This window comes from Ammospiza nelsoni, chromosome 8, assembly GCF_027579445.1.
Source record: "Ammospiza nelsoni isolate bAmmNel1 chromosome 8, bAmmNel1.pri, whole genome shotgun sequence".
NCBI lineage: Eukaryota > Metazoa > Chordata > Aves > Passeriformes > Passerellidae > Ammospiza > Ammospiza nelsoni.
Genome location: NC_080640.1, coordinates 3,459,442 through 3,465,441, shown reverse-complemented (window position 1 = coordinate 3,465,441; position 6,000 = coordinate 3,459,442). Strand labels below are relative to the sequence as shown.

The 6,000-nt window shown below is 48.8% G+C and overlaps 1 protein-coding gene across 3 annotated transcripts in view; it reads left to right on the top strand.

The window, feature by feature from the left end:
• The first annotated feature begins 580 nt into the window (after positions 1-580).
• Positions 581-6,000, top strand: part of ZRANB1 (zinc finger RANBP2-type containing 1) — a 42,790-nt gene continuing 37,370 nt past the window's right edge. For 2 of the 3 annotated variants that reach the window (XM_059477491.1, XM_059477492.1), the window contains exon 1: positions 581-790. The gene's annotated coding sequence lies outside the window, so the exon portion shown is untranslated. Of the gene's footprint in view, positions 791-1,785; positions 1,806-6,000 lie in introns of those variants that run through there. The other variant, XM_059477493.1, reaches the window with a different exon arrangement.

Here is a 6,000-nt window from a genome sequence, read left to right as displayed (position 1 = left end):
GAGAGGGCTTTTCCAACCTCAGAGACTCTGAGATCCACAAACCGGTGTTCCCCACGCCTGCTGCCTGGCCATGTGCCATCACAAGGAGGTTTTTTGAGGGATTACTCCCTCAGGAACCTCCGATGTCCCTATACCCCGTACCACGGCGTGTGTGGGGGGACGCTCTCGCCTCCACACCATAACGCTCTGCGCGTTATCTCCGGCAACCCAGGCGCATGTTTGGCTCGGGGAAGGTGGCGGGGTGCCGAGGGGCTCGGGGGCCGTGCAGGGCCAGCCCGAATAGCCGGGAATAGCCCGAATAGCCGGGAATAGCCCGAATAGCCGGGAATAGCCCGAATAGCCGGGAACAGCCCCGAGGGTCCCGCTCTGAAGGGTCGGAACTGGAGGCGCCCCCTGGCGCCCGCCCTGCGCGCGGCACCCCGCGGCACCGATGACATCACCGCTCTGCGCAAAGAGCCGCCCGCCGATTGGCGGAATGCAGGAGCGGGCCCAGCCAATGGGCGGCGCGCAGGGCGGCAGGCCGCGCTGACGTGCTGCTCGGCCGTGCGGGGGTTTATTTTGCTTTGGGCCGCTCCGGCCGCCGCCATTAGAGGAGCGCGGGCAGAGCCTCCCCCCCCCGCCGCGCCGAGTGGGAGCGCCCGCGGCCGCGGCAGCCGCGGCGCCTCGGGAGAGACCATGTCGTGAGCGGGGGGGGAGCGCGGGAGGGGGGGGGGGGCGGCGCGGGGCGCAGGCGGCTCCCAGTGCTCCGAACGTGTTCCTGAGGGACTGAGGGACGGATCCCGGCGGAGAGGTAAAGCCCCTGTGCTCTCACTGCCCTCCTCGGGCAGCGCTGCAGGACGAGGGGGCGCGAGGGGAACGGGGGCGAGCTGAGCCAGGGCCGAGCGGGGACCCGCTGCGGGGTCGGGGGGGGCTGTGAGGAGGCGCCTCCGGCGCGGCCCCGGATCCCGCTGCGCTCGGTGTCCCGCGTGGAACGGCTTGCTGAGGGCAGGCAGGCTGGCACAGCCTCCCTACAAAGGCAGGAAACTCGGATTTTTTCTCCCGTGGCTGCTGCTCTGGACCCCGGGCTGTGGTGCCTCAGTGTGCCTGGTGAGATCATGCCTGTGCTGCCTCCCTCCCACTTCTGCCCACCCTCCAGCTCTGATTCTGTTGGTGCTCGGATGTGCCTGTGTGGATCAGCACGCGTGCTGGAGTAGGTGATGGGATGATGGGATGTGTCTGTGCATTTTGGGTAGCAGAACTTCCATGGTATTGCCTGTCCCATCCTTGGAAGTGTCCAAGACAGAATGGACAGGGTTTGGGATAGTGGAAGGTCTTCCTGCCATGGCAGGGGGTTGGAACAAGATGATCTTTAAGGTCCCTTCCAGCCCAAACCCACTCCGTGATTCATTCTGTGATCACCTATTGTCGATGCTTCATCAGAAGTACAGCGTGAGAAGTGTTTCAAAATCGAGCTCGTTCTTTGGGAACCGAAGTCCAAACAAAAATTAGGAAAGTTGAATTAAGGAGCGAGGCAGACCTTGGTAATCCACGCTGCCAGCGCCTCCCTGGCTGCCTTCCCCGTCCCAGACTGCAGCAGCTTCCTGGCAGGATAAGATAAACTCGTCTGCGGAGGTCATGGATGTGTCTGTGAGTCCTTCGGATGTGTCTGTGAGTCCTTCCTTGGGAGTGACAGGATCAGCCTGTCCCCACAGCGGGCTCGGCTCCCTCGGGAGTGGCGGGTGGCAGAAATAAATGATGGAGGAGCTGGATCCCGGTGTCCTGCGCGGCTGGCACTGCCCGGCTGCTGAGAACTTTCTGCTGCCACGGTGACTTTCAGCCGTGGCAATAATGACAACTTTTTCTGGAATTCTTGGGGGTTGGTGTGGTAAACAAACGTTGTTTGACGGGCTTTGTGCTGTGCTTGAACAGTCTCTGCTCACCAGCTGCCTGCCGTGTCACAAGTGGTGGGGCTGGCATGTGAGTTTAGTGCTTTGATGCGTTTGTTTGGGCAAAAATTGAAAGGTGAGATGTCTTCTGTGTAGTAACTCCCTCTTTCTCTCCTTAGAGCTCACTCTGTTGCGAGCAGAACCTTTTAACAGTGGTTCAGGAGAGATCTGTTGTAATCAGTTTTGTTTTTCCATCTGCTTAGCGGTCTCACAGAAGAGATTTGCGAGGCTTATTTATTTTCCCTCCCCTTTCTCAGTAGTTAGACACGGGGGGACAGGTGAGCAGCAGGAGGTGTTCTGGAACTCTTGCTGCCCTCCCTCTGAAGGCCAAGCTGAGTTGGTGTTTCAGCATGTGGAGGCTGGCATGTCATATGTGAAGGATCACTCTGCTTTAAGTCTGTCACAGCATTCAAAGAGAATAAAGCCTTTGGATGCGTTGCATTTGTGAAACTCTAATTATGTGGTGTAGTTCTCTTGAAGGAAAAAGAAATTGCCACCTTTACTTTGCTTCTGCTGCTTAAGCAAAGGCAGGCAGGTGGGGGTGACACTGGTGACACTGTCATCTGTTCCTGAGGAACTGTGGCTATTAGCATTCTCTCAGAAGTATAATTACAAATATTAATGGAATTGGAATGCTGAGTGCCACAAAAGCATCAACGGGGTTCATCACAGCAGCGTGACTTTAATTGGGGACTAATTGCAGCTCAGAATGGGTCAAGGGGACATTTCTAGCTTTGTGTGTGGCCGTTCTCATTGTGTGTTGTTTGACCTGTAAATTCCTCGGGGACAGGAATTCCCACCCATCTTTGCTGCCCTTTGCAAGAAGGATCTGTAAATAAGCCAGAAGTGTAAGTAGGAAATACTTTACTGATTGAATGGGAGGTTATTTTTAATACAGTCAATCAAATAATCAAATGTTCTCTCAGGCTCTTTAAAGTGAGATTTACAGGCTCCTTGGTGTGGTATTAAGTTGGGTGTTAATTTTTCTCTTTCCAGCTTCTCTTTGCCATATCAGTTCCAGCACAACTTCAGATCAATCCATTCCCTGTCGTGATGTGCTCCCTGCTAATCACAGCAAAGCATTTAAACTGCTCCTGCCAGTTCTCTTCATAATCTCATGCCCTTTCCTCCCCCCAAAATTTGAAGACTGGGTTATTTTGGGCTGTTCAAAATTGATGTCAACAAGTAATCCTCAGTTTAACTGGATGAATTATGATCCACAGTCTCCTGGTACTAAAATGGAACTAAACTTTAGTTTGGCAGCTGAAAATGGCTGGCTTAGCTGTAACAGAGTTCTTAATTTTTTTTAAAAATAGTATGATGTGTGAGGAGGGAAACAAGGCAGAGTTGAAAAGATAATTTTTTTTCAACACAGCTGCTGAAGAGTTTGCCATTTGCCTTGTCAGATGGAATAGCTTGGTAAAATCAGTTTAGTAACATGGATAATTGCAACTTTGTCATGTCAGTTGAATGGAATTTATTACACCTTAAAACCATTTGTCTTCAAATTAAGATTTCAAGCATTTGGGATCCAGGTGCTTTGCTGGTACTTTTCATAGCATTTCTTGTGTAGCTGTCATTGCTTCAGCTTGCACAGGATTGTGACTGTGCTCATTTTTACATTAGCAGTGCCTGGAGCACTGCTGCTCTGTGTAGTTATTTTTTTTGGAGCTTTCTTGAGGTACAAGATTAATAATTACTACTTCAGGGTCTATCAGCATGCTTTAAAAGAACAACTGTCACACTAAGAGAGTGATAATCTATAATAATATTTATGATTTTGTGTTTCCTTCTTTCGTGGCATAGGCAGGTGTTCAGGAGCTCTGTACTCAAACTGGAGCTTTGTCCACCTGGCATTTTTCAAAACAACTTAATTTTCCTCTGCTGATGTCCCATTGATGCAGAAACTCCCTTTGGTGTAGCCCAGGGAGAGGAGAGGTGTGGAGGGGATGGAGCAGGAGTGAGGGCAGTGATGTTTGAGGAGGGAACTCTCTTCAAGAGGGGCTGATATGGAGTCCCTGGTTCAAGAAAGCAGAAGGAAAAGGAGATTTTTTTGCAAGGAACATGGGCAGGTAACAAATGGAAGCATTGCTGGTGACTGGTGTGTGCAGAGCATCTTGCCTAGGAAGCAGCCACGTTTGCAGCCCTTTTGCATTTTCTGCTGCACAGCAGATGTAATGAGGTTGGCATTTTTCCCTTTGGTTATTTGGGTTTGTCTTGATGTAATCTGTTTGCTTGTTCTTAAGACAAGGATACTACTGCATGGTTTGTTGTTGTTGTGTTTGTTTGTTTATTTTTATTATGGTCTACTAAGTTGGATTCCTTTTTTTCCTTCCTAAGAATGGCTTGCAAATTTTAAATTAAGAACTGTTTTTACTACTGCAGATGACACAGGATTTAAGATCTTTTCAGAACTGAGCTGAAAATACCTGTAGTGCTGAGAACAAGGTACAAAGTGAAAATATCCATGTAAGCTGCTGTCCAGGGAATGTGGAGCTGGAAGGATGGACTTGTGTCTGCTCTGGCACATGGAAGTGGGGCTGTGTGAGTGGGATTTGTGTCTGGAGCTGTGGCTGCTGAGCCAGGAGGCTGCAGCTTCTCCTCCTGCTGTGCCAGGAGCCAGGGCACGGTGCTGCTTTGTTTCATTTGGGTTCTGTTTGCCATTACTTCTGTAATCAAATGTTCAGGTTTCAAAATCCTCCATGTGGCTCTTTGACTTCACTTTGATTCAGCATCTGGTCCTGAGAAGCTGTTTTTAATAAAACAGAGAAAGTTGGGGTTATTGAGGAGTTTGTGGGCATTAAGAAACTTCAGTAGGGTATGTTTGTTTTCTTGGTAACTTCTACATATTCAGGAGTTGGGGTTCCTGAGCTAAAGAAAACTGTTAGAACCGTGATTTCTGTGACTAGAAGGAAAAATAAACTTGAGTGATGTGTTTTTTCTTTGGTTGGTTGTTGTTATTGTTTTTTTTGGGTTTTTTTCAGTGTATTAGAGCTATTTTGCTCAGTAATCTTTTTGTGACTTTGAATTTACACACACTTTTATAGGTCCATTCATTTAAAAGCTCTGTGGTTCTTGGTGCAGTCAGCTGATTATCTGGAAAGAAAAATGTCTGTCATCAATCTCATAAATGTGTATAATTCCAGCAAAAAAAATAGGAAGTTTGTTTGATGATTGTTGGTTTATGAGAGATTCTTTTTTTGTGGTTGTTGGGACCATAAGTGCCCTGTGAGAACTTGACTGGTGGCTGATGGCCTTGAAAGTATTCCTTGAGTCTCCAGTCCTCTTCCCAGTATCTGAGCAGGGATCTGTGCAGACAGCTGGCGTGTTTATTCCTTGCTGTTATTTCAGGACTGCCCTGGAACAGCCTCAGTCTGCAGCTCCTGGGTTCAAGAGGTGTTGATGATCTGCTTTGGGTTGTGCTGGTTCTCAGTGCCTGGGAAGTCAGGAGTGTTCTGTCCTGGCCTTTGCTGTCACTGACACCCTCTGACAGATGGGCCACTGGCTTCAGGTTTTACCTGCAGAGGCTTCTCCTTACTGGGTGCCTGCTGAGCTCATTTTTATCTTGCTGAAGGGCTCACATGGGCTGCTGGACTAGTTACTTTTTGATTTTTGACCTCCCCATTACTGTTTAGCTGTGCAGGGATAAAAAGAAATGTCACCTCATGGCTTTAAAAAAGGATTATTTAAAGAAGGTTGTTCAGTGTTGCCTTTAGTAGAAACTTACTCCCACTCCAGAACCTGCTATTACTGTTTTAGAGCTGCTACTCTGCAACTTTCCAGGAGTGCAGAGTACCCTGCAGTGATTAACTCAGAGATATGAGACAGATTACTAATCATATGGTTAAAAAAAGGTGATTAAAAAAAAAACCAAACTGGTGTCAGTGTCTTTAGAAGGAGTTTGGATCTGTTTTTCCTGTGGTATTTAACATTAGTTCTTTGCACTGTGGTAAGCAGCAGCATCCACACTAGTGGACTTGGTGTGCTGTGATAATGGCATTTTGCTACTATTTTTTCTTTTCCCCTCTGTCTGATACTTTGCTGCCTTGCCAGCATCTTGGGAAGAACTGGATAG